We start from the raw sequence: 27,939 nt of genomic DNA on the forward strand, positions 1-27,939 counted from the left end.
GGTACGCCACTGGCGCTCCTGCCACCCCTGCCGCCCGCCCGCATATGTTAGTGCTGCTGCGGCTGAGGGCTCTGGCTTCATGCATTGCGTGTGACTCCGGATCCGCCTCTTGGTGCCGTTGGGGGTGAAGACCAGCAACGGCTGCGGGCGGCACTGACTATTGGAGTCAGCGTAGACTCAGAGCGGCAGGCGGCAGCAGAGCGATCTTAGCCCATGCTGGGCTGGCTGTAATGCTGAGTTGATGCGGAGTGATACGCACTCCAGCTGCATCACCCGGAACTCATTACAGGCCAGCTCAGCGTGAGGCGGGAGATTTCGCTGTCGGAGCTGCGTGAGGAGATCAGTGCTGGAGGAGTCATCTGGAAGGTGAGTTATCTGGAAGGTGATTATATTAATTTTACAGGTTTACTGGCCACTTAAATGTATATTGGAGGGTGGAGGAGGCCAGAGGAAGGGGGAAACGCTGCCAAACTGATTGCATTTGTGTGGAAACGCTGTCAAACTTATTGCATTTGTGGGGACATCTGCTGCCAATCTGGTTGCACTTTGTGGGGAGGCTACTGCTAGGTTTTTTTTTGTTCTTGGGGGGAGGTCAGCCGGCTGGCCGGCCCTCCACTATGTGGTCTGGAAAAAAAATATGGCCCTCCATGCCCGCGAAGTTGAACAGCACTGTCCTAGAAGATAACTCAGGATAAAAGGTGAAGTGTGTGTGTGCATGCGTGCGTGTGTGCGTGTGTGCGTGCGTGCATGCGTAGAGGATGAATGGGGGGGCACCAAAATCTGGTTACGCTCAGGGGCTGTGAAACCTAAGGCCGGCCCTGTGTGCTGTTTGTGCACACAGTCCAGGCCTGTGCTATTTCCTTAGCTACACAGTGTAACGATTTGTGTCAGCAAAGAACAAAATTCTGATTATTAGGTGATCTGCAGTATCACCTATAATGCAGATATATACCTGTTTATATGGTGATCTGCAGAATCATCTATAATGCTGGTATATAAGAAGCTGATGTGACAACAAATGCAATGAGTGATTGGTGCAACAGTAGTGCTGATAGTTTTGACAATACCTTACCAGAGGAGCTGGTGGGTACTAACAGTACAATATCCCTCACCAGTCAAGGGCCCTCTGGTGAGAGTAGAGTAGTCAGACAGATCGGGTTTGGCAACAGTAGTACTAATAGCTTTGGCAATACCTCACGAGAGGAGCTGGTGGGTACTAACAGTACAGTGCCCGTCACCAGAGTCAAGGGCCCTCTGGTGAGAGTAGAGGAGTCAGACAGATCGGATTCGGCAACAGACAGACAAAGGCAGTACAAAAATCAGAAGGCAGAGGCAGAAAGGTAATGCAAGCAGAGTAGGCAGCAGGATCAGATGAGCAAAGGTACAAAGTCACTAGGCAGGAGAGTAGTCAGAACGAGCCAGAGTCATGCACAAATAATAACACAGTAATGTAAATCTTTAAGGCTATCAATAATTCCTATCTTGTGTGAAATACTCGGTTTCCTCCCGGATCAAAGCACACTGGAACTATCTAAAGGTCTGAGCGCTAACACAGAGTATTCGCAACAGCAGACAAGTTGCGAGTGATTCAGCTAGGCTTTTGAAGCAGAGGAGACCCTCCAGGCACGCCGTCCTCCTATCAACCAATGAGGAGCGGCAAACGTCTCCTCTGACGTCAGCCGACCGGCTGGTCAGCTGACGCGCCTCCTCACCGCATAAAGGTCCTGTCTGTGTGCGTGCGCACGCGACAAAGCAACCCTATGTGCAACTGACAGACCCGTCTTCGGCGTGCTAGACGCCTGAGGCACGGATACATTGCTAAACAGGGAGCTGGAGGCAGCCGCGGTGGTAGCGCTGTTCACCGCGGCTGCCTCTCCAGTGTTTGTTACAGTACCCCCCCCCTTGAGGCGTGGACTCCGGACACGTTCTGCATGGCTTCTCAGGATGTACCTCATGAAACTTTTTCCTAAGTACCTCAGCATGCATGCGATAAGCCGGCACCCAAGATCTCTCCTCAGGCCCATACCCCTTCCAATGGACAAGGTACTGTACCGAGTTACGCACCCGCCGAGAATCCAAAATCCACTCAATCTCATACTCAGGTTCCCCATCAATCATCTCAGGGGGGGGGGGGGGGGGGGGGGAGAGGAATCCACATGCACATCCGGCTTCAACAAAGACACATGGAATGACTTAACACCTCTCATACTGGGTGGTAATGAAATTACATAGGTGACATTATTAATCTTTTTAGACACAGGGTATGGGCCTATAAATCTGGGACCCAATTTTGCTGATGGCGGCTTCAGCGCCAGATGTCGGGTAGAAACCCATACCATATCTCCAGGTACAAAATCCCACTCCACAGATCGCTATCTATCAGCCTGTTTTTTCTGAGTCTGGAAGGCCTTTTCCAGGTTCCTTTTGACCATGGTCCAAATCTCCTTAAGAGATCCCTGCCACTCTTCCAAAGCAGGGAAAGGAGAAGAGACCACTGGCAATGGAGAAAATTTGGGAGATCTCCCCGTCACCACCTTAAAGGGAGAAAAGCCTGACGAGGAACTTTTCAGGTTGTTATGAACAAATTCTGCAAATGGCAAGAACTTTGCCCATTCTAATTGCGCGTCAGCCACATAGCATCTAAGGAACTGCTCTAAGGACTGATTAACCCTCTCAGTTTGCCCATTGGTCTGTGGGTGGTAGCTGGAGAAAAATGACAGGCTCATTCCAAGATGATGAAAAAAGGCTTTCCAGAACTTGGACACAAACTGGACTCCCCTATCTGACACCACATTTTCCGGTATGCCATGTAAGCGGAAAATGTGTTGAATGAAGAGATCCGCCAGATCCTGGGCAGAGGGGAGTCCGTCCAGTGGAATAAAGTGAGCCATTTTGCTGAACCTGTCGACAGGGGCGTCGCTAGCCCTATTTTGGGGGGGCACGTGCCCCCAATCTGTCCTGGGGTGCCGCGGATCTCTTCGCACCGCCACCTCCTCTGTCAGCGGCTACCTCCAGCCGCCGCCGCGTCACTCAGACCTCAGGATCAGGCGGCGAGCCGGCAACCAATCGTGCGGGCGCTAGGACCCAGCGCCCGCACTGATATGCGGAAGTGACATCACTTCCGCATATCGAGGGGGTGCGTCTGGCGCCCGCTAGTACTGGTCGGATCGCCGCTGATCCTGAGGTCTGACTACACTGCCAGGTGAGGGGGGAGCGGCGGCGGCTAGAGGGGGGGCCTCCCTGTCACTCACTCACTACCTAAAGGGCCTCCCTGTCACTCACTCACTACCTAAAGGGCCTCCCTGTCACTCACTCACTACCTAAAGGGGCTCCCTGTCACTCACTCACTACCTAAAGGGGCTCCCTGGCACTCACTCACTACCTAAAGGGCCTCCCTGTGACTCACTCACTACCTAAAGGGGCTCCCTGGCACTCACTCACTACCTAAAGGGGCTCCCGGTCACACACTCACTACCTAAAAGGGCTCCCTGTCACTCACTCACTACCTAAAGGGGCTCCCTGTCACTCACTCACTACCTAAAGGGGCTCCCTGGCACTCACTCACTACCTAAAGGGCCCCCTGTCACTCACTCACTACCTAAAGGGGCTCTCTGTCACTCACTCACTACCTAAAGGGACTCCCTGTCACTCACTCACTGCCTAATGGGACTCCCTGTCACTCACTCACTACCTAAAGGGGCTCCCTGTCACTCACTCACTACCTAAAGGGGCTCCCTGGCACTCACTCACTACCTAAAGGGCCCCCCTGTCACTCACTCACTACCTAAAGGGGCTCTCTGTCACTCACTCACTACCTAAAGGGACTCCCTGTCACTCACTCACTGCCTAATGGGGCTCCCTGTCACTCACTCACTACCTAAAGGGCCTCCCTGTCACTCACTCACTACCTAAAGGGGCTCCCTGTCACTCACTCACTACCTAAAGGACCTCCCTGTCACTCACTCACTACCTAAAGGGGCTCCCTGGCACTCACTCACTACCTAAAGGGACTCCCTGTCACTCACTCACTGCCTAATGGGGCTCCCTGTCACTCACTCACTACCTAAAGGGGCTCCCTGGCACTCACTCACTACCTGAAGGGGCTCCCTGTCACTCACTCACTACCTAAAGGGGCTCCCTGGAACTCACTCACTACCTAAAGGGACTCCCTGTCACTCACTCACTGCCTAATGGGGCTCCCTGTCACTCACTCACTACCTAAAGGGCCTCCCTGTCACTCACTCACTACCTGAAGGGGCTCCCTGTCACTCACTCACTACCTAAAGGGGCTCCCTGGAACTCACTCACTACCTAAAGGGCCTCCCTGGCACTCACTATCGGGGTCCCTGTCACTCACTACCTAACTGGAGGCGTCTGCCACTCACTAGCTAACCTGGGGGTCCCTGTCACTCACTACCTAACTTGGGGGGCTACCATATTAACCCCCCTGGCGGTATAAAAAATTCCGCCAGAATGGAGCGCAGCAGTTTTTTTAAAAAAAATTTTTTTCTTATATCATGTAGCGAGCCCAGGGCTTGCTACATAATAGCCGCTGCTCAGCGGCATCCCCCCGCCCGCTTAGATCAGGAAATCCCGTTCGGGACGTCATTGGGAGTCCCGAACCACCCCTCAGCTCTGCCTGGCACTGATTGGCCAGGCAGCGCACGGGGTCTGGGGGGAAGGGGGCCCGATCGGTGTGCTGAGGCAGCTAGCAAAGTGCTAGCTGCGTCCAGCATAAAAAAAATTAAACAAATCGGCCCAGCAGGGCAGGATAAAACCTCCTGCGCGGCTTACCCCGAACTACGTTCGGGGTTACCGCCAGGGAGGGTAACGGGGCATTCTGCCTATTTATGTGAAATTCTGTCTATTTATGTGCCTCATGACTGCTGAATTTGTCTTGTTGGGAGCCTTATGATTTGTTGGGGGCCTCAAGATTGCTGAATTTGTCTTGTTGGGGGCCTCATGATTTGTTGGGGGCCTCATGATTGCTGAATTTGTCTTGTTGGGGGCCTCATGATTTGTTGGAGGCCTCATGATTGCTGAATTTGTATTGTTGGGGGCCTCATGATTTGTTTGGGGCCTCATGATTGCTGAATTTGTCTTGTTGGGGGTCACATGATTGCTAACTACGAGACTATGGGAAAAGCTGAATCCTTATCATATGAGACAATAGCATTAAGCCTACTTTTTTAGATTTTTAAAACAGAAAATAAAACTGGCAGGTTCTAAAAATACATTTTTCAGGAGTAGGATGGATGAAATTGTTTATCTTCACAGTTTATTTTCAACTTGGATTTTCCATAATGTTCATGTATGAGTTAAAACGTTTGTACAGTATTTAGTTTAAATTGCTGTTGCCACTTTGCGATAGATAAGTGACTTTTGGGTTGCAGTTTGGGCACTCGGCCTCCAAAAGGTTCGCCACCACTGTCATAATCTAATATCCCACCATTGCTAGGTTCATGTAAATTTGTCTCCACCCGTTACCACACCTATATTCTGGTCCATGGCCCACCCATTTTTTGGTGCTGCGCGATAAGCACGCCACACAACGTGATCCTCATATTTTTGGCACGCTAGCTGCAGTGTGCTGAATTCTGCTGCCTACAGTATGTACAGTATACACTGTTCTCTAGTGCCTGCACTGTGTGCTGATTTACCTCCAGTGTGTACAGTGTAAGGTGTTACTCTGTGCCTTTACTGATTGTAAACCAGCTATATTGTATGCTGATCCCTGCTACTTTCAGTATGTACAGTATTAGCTGTAAAGCCTGGTACACACATACAATTTTGATTAGCCAATTTTAGCTCTGTTCATAAAATTCATTGTCTGTTGGCCCACTTACTGCACGGGGGTGGTAAAATTGGGGGTCAGTGTTTGACCAATCAAACTTGTATGTGCGTATACATCTTTGATCTATGCCTATACTGATTGTAAATTACCTAAATAAAGGACAGGGGGCTCCATCCAATATTTCGATGGGCAGGCCCGTTATCTGTAGCTTACACCGCTGCTTATTTCATGTACATTTGGCCCCACCCATGGCCACGCCCACTCACCTCATGGTCACACCCATTTTCTGCCGCGGCGCGCCGCATATACCTCCCCGCCTGGTGCCCACAGGTGCCCCCAATCTCCAAGGACCCTAGAAACGCCCCTGCCTGTCGACTACCACCCATAGGAGTGTTTTCCCATTGGACCTGGGGAGTTTGCCCACAAAGTCCATGGACAAATGGGTCCATGGTTCTTTAGGTATTGGCAAAGACTGAAGGGTGCCCACAGGAGCCTGTCTGGATGGCTTATTACTGGCTCGAACTGTACAGTTTCTGACAAACTCCCTACAATCTAGGACCAGTGAGGGCCACCATACACACCTCGACAGTAAATCCTGCATTCTGGCTACCCCAGGGTGCCCTACATTTTTATGTGCATGAAACAATTGTAAAATTTGCAGCCGCAAATAAAGAGGCACAAATAGAACTCCGTCAGGTTTCCCCTCAGGAATATCCTGTTGATAAGGCCCCAAAGTGAGCGACCAATCTTCCCAGGTCTCGGTAGCTGCCACGACCACTTTTTCGGGCAGAATGTTCTTGGGAGTTGGTGGCTGTACTGTCTCGGGCTCAAAACATCTAGACAGGGCATCTGCCTTGACATTTTTACTCCCTGGTTTATACGTAATAATAAATCTGAATCTTGAAAAGAATAATGACCAGTGGGCCTGTCGAGGACTAAGCCTCTTGACCCCTTCGAGCCAATGACGCCATTCCTCAAATGCGAGTTTAATGGCTAACAGCTCTCGGTTACCGATATCGTAATTTCTCTCCGCGGGAGAGAATTTACGTGAGAAGAAAGCACATGGATGCAATCTGCCCTGGAAATCTGAGTGTTGAGACAGCACAACCCCAACCCCAATCTCTGATGCATCCACCTCAACTATGAAGGGACAAGTGACATCAACATGTTGCAAAATAGGGGCAGAGCAAAACAAGTTCTTTAGAGATGAGAAAGCTGAATGTGCTTCGGGTGACCAATTATAAGTGTCAGCTCCTTTTTTGGTGAGGTTAGTGAGAGGTGACACTACAGAAGAAAATCCCTTTATACATTTTCTGTAATAATTGGCAAAGCCAAGAAATCTTTGGAGTGCCTTCAGCCCCATGGGCTGCGGCCACTCCAAAACGGCAGATACTTTTTTGGGGTCCATGGAGAGTCCTGAGGTTGAAATGATATAGCCCAAGAAAGGGACATTTCTCCATGTTTGCATACAAAGAATTCTGTCTCAGTTTTTTCAGGACAAACTTCACATGCTCCCTGTGTTTATCTAGACTGGGTGAGAAAATCAGTATGTCGTCCAGATATACCAAGACGAATCGTCCTAGTACCTCATGGAAAATCTCATTGACCAGCTCCTGGAAGACAGCCGGAGCGTTACATAACCCGAAGGGTATAACTAGGTACTCGTAGTGCCCGTCAGGTGTGTTAAATGCCGTCTTCCATTCGTCACCCTCCCTTATGCGTACCAGGTTGTATGCTCCTCTGAGATCGAGTTTAGAAAAGACACATGCATCAGTAACCTGGGAGAACAAGTCGTCAATTAACGGGAGTGGATAACGATTCTTAATGGTAATTTTATTCAGTCATCGATAATCTATGCAGGGCCGAAGCCCACCGTCTTTCTTTTTAACAAAAAAGAACATTGCTCCAGCCGGAGACTTAGAAGGATGGATAAAACCTTTGGCAAGGTTTTTTTTTAATGTAGTCTTGCATAGCGAGTTTTTAGGCATACAACCAGGCCTTAAAGGGAACCTTAACTGTGGGCCCCCCAAAAAATTCACTTACCTGGGGCTTTCCCAAGCCTCCTGCAGTTGTCCTGTGCCCGCGCCGGTCCTTCGGTGCCCTCCGGTCTCTCTCCGTGGCTAAGTTTCGTTTTCGGTCGACTGACAGTCGTCCTCCGGCAAAGCATCCGCTTCTTCCGCATTCCCCGTCGTAAAGAGCCGTAAAGCGCGTCCGCATGACGTGTCTTGCGTCATGCGTACGCTCTTTACGGCTCTTTACGAAGGGGAATGCGGGAGAAGAGGATGCTTTGCCGGAGGATGACTGGCAGTCGTCCGAAAATGAAACTTAGCCGCGGAGGGAGACCAGAGGGCACCGAAGGACCGGCGCGGGCACAGGACGGCTGCAGGAAGCTTGGGAAAGCCCCAGGTAAGTGAATTTTTTGGGGGGCCCACAGTTAAGGTTCCCTTTAACTCAATGGGGCAGTCAAAACTTCTGTGTGGAGGAAGTTTGTCCGCCGACTTATGACAAAACACATCGGACTTGATCTTACCAGGAAATAGAACAAGGGAGTAGTAAGTGATTATCAAGTAGAGGTAACACTGGCTCGCCTAGGGTAGTACCTCTGGCTACTCCTAGGCGGCAGAGTTTTCCGCCTTTTTAGGACAGTTCTGTACTATATGGCCCTTTTCGGCGCAATATAGACATTGCCCTTCCAACCGTCTCTGATTTTTCTCAACCTCTGACAATTTAGAATGTCCGATCTGCATCGGTTCATCCTGAGGAAGAGAAGGGGTAGGAGAGGTGATGGGAACAGACCTTACAGGGCATCTACCATGAGCTTGCCTCTGATAATGGATACGGCGATCTGATCCTGAGGTCTGAGTGACGCACTGTCTGCAGTGCAAGGTAAGGGAGGAGCGGCGGCGGCTAGAGGGGGGCCTCCCTGTCATTCACTCACTACCTAAAGGGGCTCCCTGGCACTCACTCACTCCCTAAAGGGGCTCCCTGGCACTCACTCACTCCCTAAAGGGGCTCCCTGGCACTCACTCACTACCTAAAGGGGCTCCCTGTCACTCACTCACTACCTAAAGGCCTCCCTGGCACTCACTCACTACCTAAAGGGACTCCCTGTCACTCACTCACTGCCTATTGGGGCTCCTTGTCACTCACTCACTTCCTAAAGGGACTCCCTGTCACTCACTCACTACCTAAAGGGGCTCCCTGGCACTCACTCACTACCTAAAGGGGCTCCCTGGCACTCACTCACTCCCTAATGGGGCTCCCTGTCACTCACTCACTCCCTAATGGGGCTCCCTGTCACTCACTGCCTAAAGGGGCTCCCTGGCACTCACTCACTACCTAAAGGGGCTCCCTGTCACTCACTCACTGCCTAAAGGGGCTCCCTGTCACTCACTCACTACCTAAAGGGACTCCCTGTCACTCACTCACTACCTAAAGGGGCTCCCTGGCACTCACTCACGACCTAAAGGGGCTCCCTGGCACTCACTCACTCCCTAATGGGGCTCCCTGTAACTCACTCATTCCCTAAAGGGGCTCCCTGTCACTCACTCACTGCCTAAAGGGGCTCCCTGGCACTCACTCACTGCCTAATGGGGCTCCCTGTCACTCACTCACTTCCTAAAGGGACTCCCTGTCACTCACTCACTCCCTAAAGGGGCTCCCTGTCACTCACTCACTCCGTAAAAGGGGCTCCCTGGCACTCACTCACTACCTAATGGGGCTCCCTGGCACTCACTCACTGCCTAATGGGGCTCCCTGTCACTCACTGCCTAATGGGGCTCCCTGTCACTCACTGCCTAAAGGAACTCCCTGTCACTCACTCACTCACTCCCTAATGGGGCTCCATGTCACTCACTCACTCCCTAATGGGGCTCCCTGTCACTCACTCACTACCTAATAGGCTCCCTGTCACTCACTCACTACCTAAAGGGGCTCCCTGGCACTCACTCACTACCTAAAGGGGCTCCCTGGCACTCACTCACTGCCTAATGGGGCTCCCTGTCACTCACTCACTTCCTAAAGGGGCTCCCTGTCACTCACTCACTACCTAAAGGGACTCCCTGTCACTCACTCACTCCCTAATGGGGCTCCCTGTCACTCACTCTCTACCTAATGGGCTCCCTGTCACTCACTCACTACCTAAAGGGGCTCCCTGTCACTCACTCACTCCGTAAAAGGGGCTCCCTGGCACTCACTCACTACCTAATGGGGCTCCCTGGCACTCACTCACTGCCTAATGGGGCTCCCTGTCACTCACTGCCTAATGGGGCTCCCTGTCACTCACTGCCTAAAGGAACTCCCTGTCACTCACTCACTCACTCCCTAATGGGGCTCCATGTCACTCACTCACTCCCTAATGGGGCTCCAGTGTGTACAGTGTAAGGTGTTACTCTGTGCCTTTACTGATTGTAAACCAGCTATATTGTATGCTGATCCCTGCTACTTTCAGTATGTACAGTATTAGCTGTAAAGCCTGGTACAGACATACAATTTTGATTAGCCAATTTTAGCTCTGTTCATAAAATTCATTGTCTGTTGGCCCACTTACTGCACGGGGGTGGTAAAATTGGGGGTCAGTGTTTGACCAATCAAACTTGTATGTGCGTATACATCTTTGATCTATGCCTATACTGATTGTAAATTACCTAAATAAAGGACAGGGGGCTCCATCCAATATTTCGATGGGCAGGCCCGTTATCTGTAGCTTACACCGCTGCTAAGTTCATGTACATTTGGCCCCACCCATGGCCACGCCCACTCACCTCGTGGCCACGCCCATTTTTGCCGCGGCGCATATACCTCCCCACCTGGTGCCCACAGGTGCCCCCGATCTCCAAGGACCCTAGAAACGCCCCTGTCCCTAAGCAAGCTCATTTTTCTCTTGGATATATCATAATGGTACATGCTAGGCTGGCTTCAGCATGTAGTTTTGGTGGTGGTATAGTGGTGAGGAGAGCTGCCTACCAAGCACTAGACCTGGGTTCGATTCCCGGCCAATGTATGTGAGCTGGCTTTTTAAATCCTATAATACCCTGGAAGACAAGACCCGCTTCCGGAGGAGGGAGGGAAGAGGATTACACTTCCTGATGTTGTAAAGCAGTGCAGGCCTGCAATTGAACATTCAATGAGATTAAAACAGTGGTTCATATCAAATCTAGGTTTTTTATTGAGACTTTTGACGTGTATCCCACTCAACCATGTCTCTGTCCAGGTTTTTGACCATTTGAAACATCTTTTCCATCATTTTTCTGGCCACCATAACTCTTTCTAAATTTGTAAGTTCGCCTCTCCATTGAAGTCTATTGCGGCCTCGAAAGTTTGCGCGAACCGAACTTTCGCAGTAGGTTCGCGAACCAGGTTCGAGAACCTGAAATCGGAGGTTCGGGACATCTCTACCAATAACAGAATGGCTGAAATCAGTCAAACAAATCTGATTAGCTGTTTAGTGAATTTGGACCCCAGTCACCCAATGACTGACTATAACAGGTTTGAGGCCTCTGCCATTGACTATGTAAGAATGTCCGCGATTTAAATAGGTGAAATAGGTGAAATTTGATCGGCTGTTTTGGCTCTACCCACTTTTCTAATTATTAATCCCAGTCACCCAGTGACCAACTGTGGGAAGTTTGAAAATCCTGCCATAAAAAGTGTAAAAATGGCTCTAGTTTACTTTTTTCCAGTGATTTTTTTTGGCTAAGCTCACTTTTTGTAAACTTGACACACAGTCACTCAATGGCCAGGTTTGTGAGCTTTGGAGTCCTTGGCATCAATAATTTGTATTTTCACATTGAAATGAAATAAATCTGATTAGCTGTTTTGACTTCACCCCCTTTTCTGAATTTGAACCCCAGTCACCCAGAGACCAGCTGTGCAAAGTTTGAGAAACCTGCCATTAACATGGTGTGAGAATGGTTGCAGTTTACATTTTCCCAGTGAAATTTGTTTTTGGTTTTTCCCACTTTTTGTAACCTTGACACAAAATCACTCATGGACAAATGTGTATGTTTTCAGGTTCCTGGCATCAAACATTTGTAAATGAAAGCATTTTCTCTAGCAAAGAAATCTGATTGGCTGGTTGTGACTCTGCCCCCTTTAGTGAATTTGAACCCTAGTCACCCAATGACCAACTGTAGCAGGTTTGAGGCATCTGCCATTAACAGTGGAAGAATGGCAACAATTTAAGTATTCCCCTTGAAAGTCAATAGGTGAATTTGAATTGACTGTTGTAGGCTCCACTGTCCTGAATATTAATCCCAGTTACCCAGTGACCAAGTGTGCAAAGTTTGAGAACCCTGGGCCATTTGCAATTCACTTTTTCACCTGAGCTTTCTCCTAGGTGATATTTTAAACCACCAGTCAGCAAGCAAACAAATACTAAAAAATAATGTTGGCAGTACCTTTCAACTAGTTTTTGGTACTTTTCCCATTGCAAAATGCTAAAAAGTTATTTTACATCCAAGATGAAAAAGTATCTCCTAGGAGAAAACGCGGGTGAAAAAAGTAAATTGCATATGGCCCCCTGCAATTAACAGTGTAAGAATGGCTGCAGTTTACATTTTCCCATTTAATAGAGTGGACCTGAACTCACAGGACAGCAGGAAAACAGAAAAATGAACTCTGTATGTATTTAGAGAGTGTAGTCTGTTTAATTTCCCCTCATTTGTGTCTAATCGCAAGTTGTAATTTGATCTCTCCCATGTCTCATGACTTCAATGGCAGAGATGACAGACAAGCTCATTTGAAAGCACAGGATGATAACAATTTGTCTACTTCCATGAATCTTGAAGTAAAAACAGGGCAAATTTATTTTAGGATTTGTATCAGCTGTAACAAAGAAATGTTTTTTTGGTTTCAGGCCTCTTTCACAGTGGAACGTTGCGTTTGCACAACATGTAGGTTTTGAAATTGGACGTTATTTTGCACTGCGTTGTTTCTCTTGGTGCGCCGTTTTCGTCGCATACTGATGGAAGGAAAACGGCGCATGCCTTACATTTAAAAAAAAAACAAAAACATTATTGAGCCTGTGCAACACACATAACACAGCAAATGTATGCTAAACGCAAAGCATGCAGCACTCTCAAAATATTGCATGCTACATGTTACACACAACGCAACGTGTGCACTGTGAATGTCGCACAGACTTCGTATTGCTGTGCGTTAGTCTGCGTTATAAATTTTTATAGCGTGCAACTTTAACATCCCACTGTGAAAGAGGCCTAAAGGTTAATATACTGTTGTATATCTTTTAGAGCAGAGAGGACGTTCTGAGTTCAGGTCCGCTTTAACCACTTCACTACTGAGATGTTTTCCCCCTTCTAGACCACAGCAATTTTCACCTGTCAGCGCTCCTCCTATTCATTCGCCAATCATTTTATAACGATTTATCACAATGAAATGATCTATATCTTGTTTTTTTTCTTCACCACCAGATAGGTTTTCTTTAGGTGGTGCATTTTGCAAATAATTATTTCATGCTAAATGCATTTTAATGGGAATAATAAAAATGAAAAATATTCATTATTTCTCAGTTTTTAGCCAAAAATAGAATAAAACCTGCACATTTCATTTGCCCGTTTGTCCCAGCTATTACAATGTTTAAAATATGTCCCTAGTACAATATATGGCGCCAATAATTTATTTGGAAATAAAGGTGCATTTTTTTTTCAGTTTTGCGTCCATCACTAATAAAAGCCCATATTTTCAAAAATAACAGTAATATGCCCTCAGGACATAGATATTAAAAAAAGTTCCATCCTTAAGGTAGCTATTTATGTATATTTTTAATTCTCATTTTTTTATGCAATTTTTTTGGGGGGGTGACTGTGAGAGAGTGGGGGAGGTAAGGGGTTAATTTTAATGGTATATATACAGTATATATATATATATATATATATATATATATATATATATATATATATATGTTATTTTTTTTATTACATCACTGTGAGGATGGCAGCCTTTTACAGTTTTTCCATTGAGGTGAATTAGTGAAATGTGATTGGCTGTCTGTTGTTCCACCCAGGTGTGCAGGGGGATGCAAGACCTGTAGAAATATAATCCCAGATAGTAAGGGATATTTATACAAAGTTTTGTTGAAATCAGTCAGGACTAGGGTTGCTCGTAATGAGCAAACAACGATTATGTTTAATTACACGTAATTTCCGCAATTACACGGAGCGGAATTACATAGGTGTGCCCAGTTTTCACCTACAATTGTCAAACGTAATTACGCATTACAATTGTCAAACGTAATTACGCGTAGTTGTATGCGGATGCTTGTGTTAATTCATTAACTGTTTCTATGCGTAAATTTCCCTTGACAATGCATATTTTTTGAAAGCTTATATTAAGTCCAATGCGCATATTTATGCGTGTTTTTCATCCGTACGCGTAAAAATGTACAGATTTATAAGTGACTCCGCAATATACATGTGAACTGCGTGTAACAGTAGTAATTACACATAGCACTAGATTTTTTCAAGCGTAAATTCGTAAGCGTAATTTACAAACTTTGCATTACAATTACAATGCGTAATTATGAATTACAATGCGTCATTACATTTGGGCGTTAGTTTCTGCTCACCCCTGGTCAGGACAAACCACTTTAGGACCACAAGCTTTCACCCCCTTAGTGACCAGGCTATTTTTTTACAATTCAGTGCTCTGCAGCCTTAAAAGCTTGCTGCAGAGCCATACAACTTAGCAGCCAAATGAATTGTGACTCCTTTTCTGCCCACTAACAGAGATTTCTGTTGGTGGGCTCTGATTGCTGCTGCTCACAGTTTTTTTTTTTTAATTTATTTGTTTTTTTTTTCCTAATAAAAATGCTTATTTTTTTATTTATTTATCCCTCCTCCCTTCCCCCAACAGCCAATCACAGTGATCAGCTCTCATAGGCATCAACCTATGAGAGCCGATCGCTGTCTCTGAGCCTCTCCAGGGGACAGCCGAGTTTTACGACTGTCCCCAGTACAGGTAAAAGAATCCAGATGATCTTTTGTACACTCGATATGAACCAAGTGCAATGTTTTAATTCAAGTAAAGGGACACATTCCATTTCATATGCCCAATGATTCATTTCGGGGCCCCGTGGGGTCCCTTTTGTCAAGCTAACAAACACAGAATGGTTTGTTACCTTGACAAAGGTGACCCCACGGGGCCCCGAAATGAATCGTTGGGCATTTGAAATGGAATGTGTCACTTTACTTGAATTAAAACATTGAACTTGGTTCATATCGAGTGTGCAGAAGATCATCTGGATTCTTTTACATGTGACTTAGATCCAGCACCTCCATGGTGGTGTGCAAATCCATCTGGACTTGTGTCCCCGTCTAGATAGCAGCACTGTATAATCATGGGCGTCCGCAGAAAATTTTCCAGGGGGGGCAAAAAGGAGGGGCGGTACGCCGCGCCAAAAAATGGGTGTGGCCAAGGACCAGAATGCGGGTGTGGTCACGTGTGGAGCCAAATTTACATGAATTAAGCAATGGTGGGACATTAGACTAGGACAGTGGTGGCAAACCTTTTGGAGGCCGAGTGTCCAAACTGCAACCCAAAAGTCACTTATCTATCGCAAAGTACCAACATGACAATTTAAACTAAATACAAACGTTTTAACTCGTACATGAACATTATGGAAAATCCAAGTTGAAAATAAACTGTGAAGATAAAAAATTTCATCCATCCTACTCCTGAAAAATGTATTCATCTTTTTAGAACGTCCCAGTTTTCATTTTCTGTTTTAAAAAACTAAAAAAGTAGGTTTAATGCTATTGTCTCATATGATGATGATTCAGCTTTTCCCATAGTATCGCAGTTAGCAATCATGTGACCCTCAACAACACAAATTCAGCAATCATGAGGCCCCCATCAAGACAAATTCAGCAATCATGAGGCCCCCAACAAGACAAATTCAGCAATCATGAGGCCTCCAACAAATCATGAGGCCCCCAACAAGACAAATTCAGCAATCATGAGGCTCCCAACAAACCGTGAGGCCCCCAACAAGACAAATTCAGCAATCATGAGGCCCCCAAGAAGACAAATTCAGCAATCATGAGGCCCCCAACAAGACAAATTCAGCAGTCATGAGGCACATAAATAGACAGCATTTCACATAAATAGACAGAATGCCCCTTAATATGGTAGACACCTCTCACCTGGCTTCTGAATTGTCCTCTACTGGCGGTGATGCTGGGCTGGCCTGGCTGGCAGTGATGCTGTGGCCTTTTTGGCAGTGATTCTGGGCTGGTTGACTGGTGGTGATGCTGGGCTGGCTGGCCTGGATAGTTTAGGTAGCGCCAGGAGCCCTCCAGTGTGGGTAGTGACAGGAGCCCCCGAGTTCAGGTAGTGACAGAGACCCACAGTTTAGGTAGTGAAAGGAGCCCCCCAGTTCAGGTCGTGACAGAGACCCACAGCTTAGGTAGTGACAGGGACCCCCAGTTCAGGTAGTGACAGAGACCCACAGTTTAGGTAGTGACAGGGACCCCCAGTTCAGGTAGTGACAGGGACCCCCAGTTCAGGTAGTGACAGGGACCCCTAGTTCAGGTACTGAAATGGACCCCCAGTTCAGGTAATGACAGGGATCTTCAGTTCAGGTAGTGACAGGGACCCCCAGTTCAGTTCAGGTAGTGACAGGGACCCCCAGTTCAGTTCAGGTAGTGACAGGGACCCCCAGTTCAGGTAGTGAAATGGACCCCCAGTTCAGTTCAGGTAGTGAAAGGAACCCCCAGTTAAGTTCAGGTAGTGACAGGGACCCCCAGTTCAGGTAGTGACAGGGACCCCCAGTTCAGTTCAGGTAGTGACAGGGACCCCCAGTTCAGTTCAGGTAGTGACAGGGACCCCCAGTTCAGTTCAGGTAATGACAGGGACCCCCAGTTCAGTTCAGGTAGTAAAAGGGACCACCAGTTCAGGTAGTGAAAGGGACCTTCAGTTCAGGTAGTGAAAGGGACCTTCAGTTCAGGTAGTGACAGGGACCCCCAGTTCAGGTAGTGACAGGGACCCCCAGTTCAGGTAGTGACAGGGACCCCCAGTTCAGGTAGTGACAGGGACCCCCAGTTCAGGTAGTGACAGGGACCCCCAGTTCAGTTCAGGTAGTGACAGGGACCCCCAGTTCAGGTAGTGAAATGGACCCCCAGTTCAGTTCAGGTAGTGAAAGGAACCCCCAGTTCAGTTCAGGTAGTGACAGGGACCCCCAGTTCAGGTAGTGACAGGGACCCCCAGTTCAGTTCAGGTAGTGACAGGGACCCCCAGTTCAGTTCAGGTAGTGACAGGGACCCCCAGTTCAGTTCAGGTAATGACAGGGACCCCCAGTTCAGTTCAGGTAGTGAAAGGGACCACCAGTTCAGGTAGTGAAAGGGACCTTCAGTTCAGGTAGTGAAAGGGACCTTCAGTTCAGTTCGTGACAGGGACCCCCAGTTCAGGTAGTGACAGGGACCCCCAGTTCAGGTAGTGACAGGGACCCCCAGTTCAGTTCAGGTAGTGACAGGGACCCCCAGTTCAGGTAGTGACAGGGACCCCCAGTTCAGTACAGGTACTGAAATGGACCCCGAGTTCAGGTAGTGACAGGGACCTTCAGTTCAGGTAGTGACAGGGACCCCCAGTTCAGTTCAGGTAGTGACAGGGACCCCCAGTTCAGTTCAGGTAGTGACAGGGACCCCCAGTTCAGTTCAGGTAGTGACAGGGACCCCCCAGTTCAGTTCAGGTAATGACAGGGACCCCCAGTTCAGGTAGTGACAGGGACCCCCAGTTCAGTTCAGGTAATGACAGGGACCCCCAGTTCAGTTCAGGTAGTGAAAAGGACCACCAGTTCAGGTAGTGAAATGGACCCCTAGTTCAGGTAGTGAAATGGACCCCCAGTTCAGGTAGTGACAGGGACCCCCACGAACGCTACAGAACCCCCGGTGCTGGCCCCCAATGTAAAGTGTGTGCCCAGGTGCCCTGTGCGTGTATGTTACCTGTCTGTGTCCACCAATGTCTCAGCACTGCTTCACATACACACATCCTGGGTGGCTACTGCCATATACGTGGGTGCATGTTGATGTATACGCATACCCCGGAAACTACGTAGAACATATGTATGTGAGGCAGTGCAGAGACGGACACTGACAGGTAACATACACTGCACAGGGAACCCGGGGACACACTTTACATTATGGGAGCAGTGCAGGGGTGTATGTGGGGTCACAAGGCTGATTCTCGACAGAGTTCATGCTGAAATCAATCTAGAATCAGCTTGTGGTGTATGGGCAGCTGACAGATCTCTCTCTGATCAGATTAGTCAGAGAGAGATCTGTCTCTTAGTGGATCTGCCCACAATCGTTGGATCTATGGGCACCCTGGTCCCTGAGCAAAGTCCTAGATAATTGTTCTAACTTAGTGTGCCCTTGTTTATCTCCCCCACCCTTCCCCCCACACTGTCAGCAAGCATGTATTTATTGCTGCTCTTTCTCCCCAGCAGGTGGTCAGTCTCTGTCTTTATCAGGAGTGATGATCTCCTGGAAGCATTGCTGATTAGAGCAGGGGATGTGTGAGTCTCCTGACAAGGCAGCTGTGCACTGTGAGCTGCTCACAGCTGTGTATATCAGCATCCTACTGTTCATATGCTACATGCCGATATACACAGCTCTGGGCTCACACAGGGAACAGCTGCCTGTCAGGAGACTTGTCCTCTCTCCTCTACGCTGATTCCAGTCCCCCCCCCCTCCCCCCGCAGCTCGCCCTCACCTCTGCCATGTTATCACATTCAGGGGGATGCATTGTAGCAGCACTCTAGAGACCTCGAACGTCTGGCTGGTGGGGGCGGGGCGAAGGTGGGCCAGTGGCAGATCCACAAGCTCTTTGGATAGGATACTATGCTATAAGGAAGGGGTGGAGAGGTGGGGAAGAGCTGTGTCTCTATTGGCCAGGGGGCGGAAGGAGACTGTAGTAAGAGCGCTGTGGGGAGAATGAATGAACGATCGGGAGCTTTAATAAATGTTAGTAGTGGACGGCCAGGGGGGGGGGCAGCTGGCGGCCAGGGAGAGGCAAATGCCCTATTTTGCCTAACGTGCGGACGCCCATGTGTATAATGTAAATAGATTGTGTCTAACAGTCCGCTAGCGACAATCGCTGCTGGAAGACTGATGATGGAGCAGAGCTCTGCCACTCAAGCGGGGATGTGCGCGCCTCGGCGCTTGCGATCCCCATCAAAACCTTGCCCCAGGACTTGACGCTTTTCGCCGTTAGACGGTCCTTGGGCTGCCTCCTTCCTAATGCCTATCAGCGTTAGGTCATTAAGTGATGGTGGCACATACAGTACATACACACACACACACACACACACACCTAGTTTTATATATATATATATATATATATATATATATATATATATATATATATATATATATACACAGTATCTTAATCCTACATACGCAGCCAACTGCACCAAACAGAACGCTTGTGGACAGGCCTTTCTAAAAACCCAATAGTTGATATTAAAAATACTAAAGTACATGAAAGTGCAAAAGAAGTACTAATAAAATACAAAATATGCATAAAACTTCCTGTACTGCATAAAATAGCGTAAACTAGTGAATACATTCTGCTTGCGAAGTTAATACCAGTTTCAAAACATAATAAATACACAATTATGATAAATGAATAGTCCTATAACTGCAATAACCAGTAGCCATATATCCATACACATTGCAATTTGCCCATAGTCTCCACTGTAACAAAGCACTCCAAGAATTCCACATACTGGTAAGGTAATGCATAGTTCTTGAGTGAATAGTTCTCTGCTGCCATCTAGTGTTCTTTTGATTTATTGCCTAAGTTGAATTGACCTCTGTTCCACAAACTACAGTATATCCTCCTCAGTTCACATCATTCTAATTTATGTTCTACTTTCTTCTCTCGACATGCATATCATCATGAGTTTGCTAAAAAACAGTTCAGTTCAAAGTCAATGTTCAGTCCCTGGTGAATGGGATTCAAACAGTTTAGTTTAAAAATCCATTCTATTTCCAGTTATGCTAAATATCTATCCCTATAATTACGCCAATCAGTCATTGCTTGATCTATCATACAGAATTTGAGGCCACTCGGATTGCTAATATGTTTGGCCTTGAAGTGTGTAAAAACTGGGTGGTCCTCATATCCCTTTCCTATGTTTTTAACATGTTCGTAGGAGAGAGGAAGGAGGGGGGGGGGGGGTGCTGCTCGCGGTCTGCAGCCTGCAAGAGGAACTGTAGTGAAAAGAACATAATAAATAAAATTGATTATTTTTTACAATATTCATTTGTAGATTATTTAGACAGTGTTTGCCCATTGTAAAATATTTCCTCTCCCTGATTTACACTGTAAAATGTATCACTGGTGGTGACATCTTTAGTTCTGCCAGGCGATCTGTGCGGAATGTTCGTTACTGAGAGTTCCATGCACAGAGGGAGATATTGCCTGCTTGGCAGTTGGAAAAAGCTGTTATTTCCCACAATGCAAAAAGGTTATCAGACAGCAAACTGTCAGGACCATGGCCCTGATATCACACTGTGGGAGAGGTTTCACCACAATATCACCACAGAGACCACCCCCTCCCCCTGATCTATTTGAGGAAAGGTAAAGATTTCTCGTGGGAAAGTGGATATCAGCTACTAATTAAAATGAAGTTCAGTGCTTGGTCATTATGCAAAAAAGTGTTGCACACCGTGCAAAATACGATTTGCAGGACCATGCGAATCCAAAACAAAATCCAAAGGGTCCGCACACTCTTGTAAATTCCACTAATCCTAATCCTTGGCTATTGTTCCTCTTTAAAGTTTACCCACCACTGTACTAGTGGGTGACTTCAAATCACAGAGTAATGTGGAAAATGATGTGGGAAAGTTATATAATGATTCAAGTCTGTGGATAGAGGTTTGAGCAGGGATTCCATTTTATGCTGATATGAGATTGACAGAACATTTTTTATCCTAAAATAAGTATTTTATCAGCTCTGTTTCTAACTTATCTTGTGAGCTCTCAACTTAGAGCCTGTACTCACTACAAAGTTGCAAATGTTTTGCGCAAGTGATTTTACCGCCGTTAGTGGGGTAAAATCCCGGTACACTCCCGCGATGCCCAACGATTTTGATCAGCCCTTGTTTAAAGGGACTCCGAGCAGTGCAGAAACTATGGAAAGATGCATACCATTTTGAAGCTCTCTTTCTCCTCTTTCTAACTTCAGCCTTCAGCCTACAGGGTTGAATTTTTTTTGCATCTGAGCAACTTTCACCTCCCATTCATTTGCCAATAACTTTATCACTACTTGGCACAATGAATGGATCTATATCTTGTTTTTTTCCGCCACCAATTAGGCTTTCTGTGGGTGATACATTTTGCTGAAAATTAATTTATTCTAAATCAATTTTAACAGGAATATTAAGAAAGAAATAGAAAAAAATTATTATTTCTCAGCTTTTGGCCATTATAGTTTGAAATGCATACATGCTACCATAATTAAAACCCATGTACTTTATTTGCCAATTTGTCCTGCTTATTACACCATTTAAATTATGTCCCTCTCACAATGTATGGCGCCGATATTTTATTTGGAAGTAAAGGTGCAATTTTTCAGTTTGCGTCCATCACTATTTACAAGCCCATAATTTTTTTTAAAAAATATATTAATACACTCCTTTGCATATTTATAAAGTTCAGACCCTTAGGTAACTATTTATGTTTTTTTTTATTAAAAATTGTATGTGGGTAATTTTTGGTGTGGGAGGTAAACAGTTATTTTTTAATGTAAAAAAGTGTATTTGTGTAATGTAAAATGTATGTGGGTGTAGATTTACTATTTGGCCACAAAATGGCCACAGTCAAATAGTCCTGGGAGCGATCGAGCTCGCTCCCAGGAAGAAGATTGAAGCAGGGGAACTTTTTGGAACGCAGAAAAGCTGCAGCGTCTGGAGAGACGCTGTCGGCTTTTCTCTGGGGGGGTCCGATCAGTGAAAGGGATCTATAATCCCTTTCACTGTTCGCTGGGCTAACGGCCGGTAGCAGGAGCGCGCACGGGGGGGGGGGGGGGGGCGCGGGAGCGTGCGCAGCCTAACTGGATGAGTGTAGTGTTGGCGGAGTCGTTTTCGTGGTCGGCGCACAAGACGCGCACCGACACAACGGAAACCCTCCACCAGCGTATAATTTAGGGAAGACCCAGGCTAGGTGCACAGCCCCAGCAGAGGGAGATTCCCACCGGCAGGTGGCGCTGTGGAGTGCAGGCGAGCACAGCCACAGATGCCAGATGGGAATCGCACAGACCCAAGACAAGGCAGGGCTAAACAGCCCTCTAAGAGGCAGAGCACAGAGACAGAGGTGAATGTGTGTTCTCCAATCTAGTCGCCACCCGGCGACGGAGAACACACATCAGCAGAACAAAAAGCAAGAACGCAATCGCCGAGAATAGCAAAGGCACATAAAATAACAAGGAAGATACGGAAAACAACAAACGCTAACTAAACGCGATCACCGAGCGTTACGCGCAACAGTGACAAGCGCGTTTTACAGCACGATCTCCGCACATTACGCGCAACAGAGACAAGCACGCCTAACTAACCATCGACAGACAAACACGAAACAGAACGCGAACGCTTGCTAACGGTTACCTCACCGAGCCTACAGCAAGCGTTCGTAACAGACAAGACAGACAAACCAGAAACAGGAATAAGGTAGAGGGATCCACAGCCACTACCGCTAGAGGCTAGTGCGATCCCGGCAAGACAGATCAGAAGGATCCACAGCTCTAGTGCTAGAAGCTAGTGCGATCCAGGCAGGAGAGAACAGAAGGATCCACAGCGCTAGCGCAAGGCTAGTGCGATCCAGACAAGACAGATCAGAAGGATCCACAGCATTAGCGCAAGGCTAGCGCGATCGAGGCAAGACAGAACAGAACGATCCACAGCACTAGCGCAAGGCTAGTGCGATCCAGGCAAGACAGAACCAAAGGATCCACAGCACTAGCGCAAGGCTAGTGCGATCCAGGCAAGACAGAACAGAAGGATCCACAGCGCTAGCGCTAGAAGCTAGTGCGATCCAGACAAGACAGATCAGATGAGGTAGCGAGTAGCAACCGCTGCTCCAGCTTACACTCCAGAATACAGATCAGAAGGATCCACTGCCACTACCGCTAGAGGCTAGTGCGATCCAGACAAGACAGATCAGATGAGGTAGCCAGTACCAACCGCTGCTCCAGCCTACACTCCAGAATACAGAGCAGAAGGATCCACTGCCATTACCGCTAGAGGCTAGTGCGATCCAAGCAAGACAGATCAGAAGGGGCTACCAGTAGCAACCGCTGCTCCGGTTAGCACCCAGACAAACAGAACGATTTCCTGTCGACCACCGCTGGGACAGGACAATCGCAACAGACAGACAAAACAGATTTGCAATCTAACTGCACTAGGAAACTGCCTAGTACAGTTCCTAGAATTACCCTAAGGTAAACTTTAACAGATCAACAATGGCTGACACTCCAGCAGTGTTTCAAACAAACCATGAAGGGGAAATGACCAGCAAAGCATTCTGGGAAAAACATGGCTTATATAGTGCCAGTCATCACAGGAGGCAGGTAGGGCATTTGCATAACGAATGTATGCAAATTCCTCAACAGCAGAACAGACCAGAAACTTGCAAAGGAAAGACAGGTCTCTCTTCCAGAGACCTGTAACCTTCAGACTAGAGGAATGGTCAAACAGCTGTCTGCCTGTGCAGCCAGCTGAGCGGATCATCACAATGAGAAATTTCGTCCAGTTAGGCTGAAGTGGTTAAACCGCCACCCTATGCCTTTTAGTTTTTGCTATTTTCGCGATCGAAATCGCGGGCGCGATTTCCATAGTTTCTGCACTGCTCGGAGTCCCTTTAAGCACTGCACTGCAATCGCTCAAGAATCGCCAGCAAAATGCTGCACGCAACCGCACTTTAAAAAGCACTAGCGCTTTGGCAGATCCCCCTAGTGAGAACGGCCCTTATGGTCTCTCCAGGTCAGCCTGAGCAGGTGGGAAACAAACTAGGAATTCTTATCTGTTTGTTGTAAATACTTCACAATTTACTAGCAATTAGCAAACATCTGGGAAAGAATCCTTTTGATCTGTTGTAATGAATGCATCTTAGGCTCCCTGCACACTGTAAATCCTTTTTCTGATTCTGATTCCGATTCTGTTTCCGATTCCGATTTTCCCTGAATACATTCAACAGAAAAACGGATCAAAAAACGCAGCATGCAGTAAAGATTAAAAATCTGAATCGGAATCAGAGGTAAAAAATGATTAAAAAGTGGAATCAGAAATGCATGCAGTGTGCAAGAGGCCTTATAATGGGTACAGACAATGCATTGTTTTGGTCAATTTTCCATCAATTCGATTTCCGATTTGATTCTGTTATCTTTTCTTATCTATTTCAATTCACTTCTATGAGAAATTGATCAGAAATTCGCAAATAAGATCGGACATGTCGGAACATGTCTAACACAAAATTCTATGATGTGTACCTAGCATAAAGCCTTGTACACAAGCTTGACTTAGGTTGGCTGAGGTGGCCGGTAACGACTGCCTCACCTAACAATCAGGTGTGGGTAAAGCAGCTGGTGATCCCTGACCCCAATCTGTGAGCGATCCGCTGGGCGGATCTACTCAACTCCAGCAATGCCAATCCCATTGTTCGTGCCGCTCCCCAGCCCACCGTGTGATGACATGCACGCACCACTCCTCATCCCTCTGTCTTTCCCCTGCTTCCCCACATAGCAACATGTGCGTGTGTCCATCCAGTCTTGTGATGTCATCCAATGGGCAAGAACTTTCAAAGTTGTGTACGCACCACATACACACACGCTGATCAACTACACAACCAACTCATTTAAATTCTGCACATGCGCCAACATGATTGCCTTCAAAAACAACAAGTTTTTCAAACTACTTGTACATATGTGGCCAACCTGCACGATAGTTGGGCAAGTTGATCCTCCAGCTAGATCAGGCAAGCCGCCTGTTATCAGTTGGACGTATTCTCATTTGCCAGTGTACACATGTCCAACTATAAACCAACAGACCAAGTTGCAACGATAGTTAGATAAAATAGATGCACTTACTGTATGTAAGAGCCTTAAGGTGCGTATACACCTAACAACTGATGTCGCCCGTCAGTGATTAGGACCCGATCCCCTTCGGGATTGCTTTGCCGTCCTTTACTGACGTGTGTCAGCTGACAACGTGTTCTATTACTATGTGGGGAGGGAAGACGGAGAGGCACGACCATGACATTATGCAGTGGCAGCAGCATCTTCCAAGTTGGCTGCCTCTTTGCAAAGTTGGGGGATTGCTTGCCGAGCAGGCGTCATTGGATGGGGGGGCTCTGTACACATGCCTGATTATTGGCTTAGGCAGTCGCTATCGGTCAGGAGTGTGTACAAATATTTAATGACACATTTCTATTTACAAAAAATCCATGTGCCTCCTTGTGATGTTCAAATGTATATAAGCTGTGCGTGTAATACCTTGTCAGTATAGAGGAAAAAGTCTAAAGAAGGCTTATCAGCTGAAAGCTTACTCTGTTTCTTTTAAGTCAGCAAATAAATGGTATCATCCGTATTCAAAACTACCTGCTGTAAGTGATAGATAACCAGGGCCAGCACTATAATTGAGGCAAAGTGGGCAATTGCCTCAAAGCCCCAGAGTGCAAAGGGCCCCCAAGTATCCCCATCACACCTCTCAATTTGTCCAGCTATGTGTGCTGCTACCAGGTATGGAGTGGCAGCGTGTGGTAGGAGTGTGAAGTGTGTTTCACTGACTTGGAAGAGGATAGAAGGGTAGAAGAGAAATGAGAACGACAAACGAGCAAAACAGCTGTGTACCGCCATCTAGTGTCTAAAGGCCAAACCGAGCAACGGCCAGTGTCGTTTCTATTGAACACTGGCATAACTAAGACAAGACACTTTTCTCCTGGCGAACTCAATGCGCTTCAGAGCTGCAGCCATGTAGGGCGCACTCCTTGGGCGACCAGGATCATTAGTTAGCCTTGCCCGAAGGCTCCTTACTATTTTAAGGACTGGCTTGAGGCGAGATTCAAACCTCGTCAAAGGCTCAAATACCACATCAAAAGCAACAGCCTTACCAGTACACAGTTGAGTTGATTAGAGTTGACTTGACTTGAGTTGACTTGACTTGACTTGGCTGCTGGCAGGCTACAATGAGGAAGTGGATAGAAAAAAAGTCTTATTTATCATTGTCAATTATTTAATTAAGGGGGGTGGGGTATCGGGGGGACCCAGTAGCCAGCTCGGGGCACAGAGGGAAAGAGATGTAATTGGCAACAAAGGACTCCTAATGCCGCTTTATGGTGGGGGGCCACATCTGTCGGGTGTCAGGGGCCCCTGGGTATCTTTGCACGAGGGCTCCATTATTCTAGAAGCATCCATCCAGTACAATGTTATACTTATGTATACAGCTAATTCATTTTTTCTATGTTTCTCCTTTAGTGCCACCTGCTAAACGATGCATGGATCAGCTATCCTGTAGTATGAACGCGTATACAAAAGTCGGTCGTTGCTGTTCTACAAATCTCTGCAACAACAACTGAGGCCACTGTTGGAATCATGACTGTTTCAGCAACATTTATAGCTGGAAATACAAATTATTTTCAAAAGTTCAGGGGTCATCGTACGTCTCTGTTTTCCACAAAAAAATCTGATACTGTCCTGTCCTATTCCTGTCATGCTTCTGCTCTATAAATAAATTCTTGCAATAACAATTGTCTTCTTTATTGTGGTTATATGTATAAAAACAACACAAAAAAGGAAAAGCATTAAAAAGCGCCTACATTCATAACGTTTGTGATACATTCATATGTAAGCTTTTTTTCATTGTAAAACATTAAAATTCAATGTTTTTAAAGTTTTATTTGTTCAGGTTATTCCACAGCAGTGGCCAGTCCAGGTGTCGCCTGGACAGAAGGCAGGTGGGGTATTTTGTCATTGGTGAAGGGGCGGAGCAATAGGTGAGTCGATTTGCAGAACTCACCTGTTCAGAGTATGGGCTTGATTCACTAAAGTGTGCTAACACTTAGCACGACAGTGATAAGCCACTTTGCACATGATATCATGCGCGTAAAGGTTTGTGGGCGTAAAGATATGACTTTGCACGCAAGGTATTGTTATCATGTGCTAAGTATCATTATCACGTGAAGTCACTACAGATCACACGAGCGGTATGTAAATAATGAATTATTACTTTATACAGTACATTACGCAACGCGTGTTAAACTTTGCGTGCGCCGTATTACATTAACTCACATGTCAATGTAAGCACCATTGCTGATCTCATGCCAAACCCCATATTTTGATTGCGTGAAGCCCCATAGCTTTCAATGGCATTCTGCACTTAGCGCGTGAAGCATAACGGCGGGCATAATGCTTTGCGTTTGTTTGCACATGAAAAAACCTTTACACATGATAACTGAGTTATCACGCTTTAATGAATCAAGCCCTATGTTTCCTGCCTCCTAGGCATTACTTATATATGTGAGCAAAAAAGGGGGGTTCTGCACAATAGCCATTGCAAAGAGTATCCAATCTTTATTGACACAGGTTAAAAAGCTGTATAGCTTCCTCATCTATGGTGTGAGAGCCACCTGTCGGGTGTGACAGGTGGTGTTTGCACCATAGATGCTGCCATACATTATACAGGGCAGTAATTTGCTTTTATGTTCAAGAGACTAATTGTAAGGCGTAACAGTTTATGACCACAATCAGTCTCTATGCCCCAATCTATTACCATGACCAGGGATGCTCATATTTGCTGTTTGCTGTGTGTTTTTTTCTGTTTTTTTTTTTTTTTTGGGGACTCCGAGCAGTGCAACAACTATGGAAAGATGCATATCATTTTAAAGCTCTCTTTCTCCTCTTTCCAATGATATATAAACCGCCACCCTACGCCTTTTAGTCTTTGCTATTTGCGCGATTGAAATTGTCGCGGCCGCGATTTCGATCGTGAAAATAGAGAAAACTAAAAGGCGTAGGGCGACGATTTAGAGGTCGTCAGAAAGAGGAGAAAGAGAGCTTTAAAATGATATCCATCTTTCCATAGTTACATTGTATTACACAGGGCGACTTTTTCTCAAAGTCAGCAGCTCCATTCAGC

At 46.8% G+C, this 27,939-nt stretch overlaps 1 long non-coding RNA gene across 1 annotated transcript in view; it reads left to right on the forward strand.

Moving 5' to 3' along the window:
* Window positions 1-26,517, forward strand: part of LOC137531657 (uncharacterized) — a 66,320-nt gene extending 39,803 nt beyond the window's left edge. The window contains exon 3 of the long non-coding RNA XR_011023702.1: window positions 26,280-26,517. This is a non-coding gene — a long non-coding RNA (uncharacterized lncRNA). The remainder of the gene's footprint in view (window positions 1-26,279) is intronic.
* Window positions 26,518-27,939: the final 1,422 nt, after the last annotated feature.

This window comes from Hyperolius riggenbachi, chromosome 9, assembly GCF_040937935.1.
Source record: "Hyperolius riggenbachi isolate aHypRig1 chromosome 9, aHypRig1.pri, whole genome shotgun sequence".
Classification (NCBI taxonomy): domain Eukaryota; kingdom Metazoa; phylum Chordata; class Amphibia; order Anura; family Hyperoliidae; genus Hyperolius; species Hyperolius riggenbachi.